The sequence below is a fragment of the Chlorocebus sabaeus genome, chromosome 16 (genome assembly GCF_047675955.1).
Source record: "Chlorocebus sabaeus isolate Y175 chromosome 16, mChlSab1.0.hap1, whole genome shotgun sequence".
Lineage (NCBI taxonomy): Eukaryota > Metazoa > Chordata > Mammalia > Primates > Cercopithecidae > Chlorocebus > Chlorocebus sabaeus.
In genome coordinates, this window is record NC_132919.1 from 3,087,961 (window position 1) to 3,090,018 (window position 2,058).

A 2,058-nucleotide genomic window follows, 5' to 3' on the forward strand; every position below is an offset into this window, starting at 1 on the left:
GGCTGGAGTGCAGTGGCGCAATCTCGGCTCACGACAAGCTCCGCCTCCCGGGTTCATGCCATTCTCCTGCCTCAGCCTCCTGAGTAGCTGGGACTATAGGCACCCACCACCACGCCAGGCTAATTTTTTGTATTTTTAGTAGAGACGGGGTTTCACCGTGTTAGCCAGGATGGTCTTGCTCTCCTGACCTTGTGATCTGCCCACCTCAGCCTCCCAAAGTGCTGGGATTACAGGCATGAGCTACTGCGCCCGACCCATTTTATACATTTTAAGAGTCCTTGGTTTGCTTTTGGGGTAATACTTCCTAATTCATTTATTTTTCAATAAGTAGTACATTCACATATTCAAACTCCAAAATGTGCTAAACGGTACACATGGAAATCGTTTTTCTCTCTTGTCTCTCATCCATGTTCCATACCTCTAACAAGTCATCACTGTTACTGGTTTCCTGTTTATTCTTCCAGAATTTGTAAATAAACATACTAGCTAAAAACATTCATATGACTTTCGAGTCCACAGTAGTTTACAGCATCCGGCCTTTTTCATGGTCCCGCAGGCCTCTGTCTGAACTACCCCGAAAAGCTCCAGAAAACAAAACAAAACAAAACATCCACTCTTGGCTGCTGAATTTGAAACACCAAAATTCTTCTGAAACTCCAGAGTGTGATGGGCCGGTTCCCAGCGCCTTATCCTCTCTCGGACCCGATCACCACAGGGATACAGCGCTGGATTCCTATCCTCTTGGGTCTGGGGCATCTCATTGTTCAACTTCCATTTATGGTGAGAACATGTGGGTTTGGTTTTCTTCAACATCCTATTTGTAGGGGAAGTGGAACCGAACCTGGGCTGTTGCATTCGGCTCTTCCCTGTCTCAGGATGTTGCAGTCCCAGCATATTCTACAGTTATTCTGGAAAACCGTAAGCAAGAAAAGGGGGAAGACTGGTTGGTTCAAGGCCACCCGGAGAACTGTGCTGTATCAGCCCTTGTTAAAATGAAAGCTGAGCAGCAGCAGATAAAGTGAATTCACTCCTCGGAACTGCGAATAAGGAATGACCTACTGCCTGCTCTGTGAACCGGGAAGGGACGCCGGGCTTCAGTTACACTTTTGGGGAGATTGTGGCATTTAATGAGGAATTACCTACCTAGTGGGATTCATTTCCAAGAAAGATTGCAATCTACCCTTCAAATAATGCATACTAGTACTTAACAGTCAAAATCTGCCTACCTAATTTAAAATACAAAGGTTTTTACATCATCCCATATTCTCTCCTAGTTCATTGACAGACATGCATATTTCACTGTTCAACATGCATCAATACTTTTAGTTCTACTTTTTAACTTATTTGTTACTCTTTCAGACGGATTTTTTGTATAAGAATGTCCATGTAACAACACAGTTTATGTTTGTCATATTATAGTATTTGAGGTGTACCTATATAAATTTTTTTTTTTTTTTTTTTTTGAGACAGAATCTCACTCTGTCGCCCAGGCTGGAGTGCAGTGGTGCGATCTCGGCTCACTGCAACCTCCACCTCCCGGGTTGAAGCAATTCTCCTGTCTCAGCCTCCTGAGTAGCTGGGACTATAGGTGCACACCACCACACCTGGCTTTTTTTTTTTTTTTTTGTATTTTTAGTAGAGACGGTGTTTCACCATGTTGGACAGGCTGGTCTCATACTCCTGACCTCAGGTGATCCACCTGCCTTGGCCTCCCAAAGTGCTGGGATTACAGGCGTGAGCCAGTGCACCCTGCCTGACTATACACTCTTACACCATAGTTTGATCAAAGATTACTGTCACGTTTATGAATTAAATCAAATTTTTGAATATACAAATATCATTTTTATAAGCATATTTTTGTGTGATTTGCTCTCCTAGCCTACATTCTTAAAAAAATATATCCAGCAATAATTACAGGTAGTTTTAAAGTTAATTTTAATTTCTTTAATTTGTCAAATTGCTATGAAAATGTAAAAGATCGTCTAGAAAGAAAATCAATAAGGAAACAATGGACTTTAATTACACTTTAAACCAAATGCACCTAACAAACACATACAG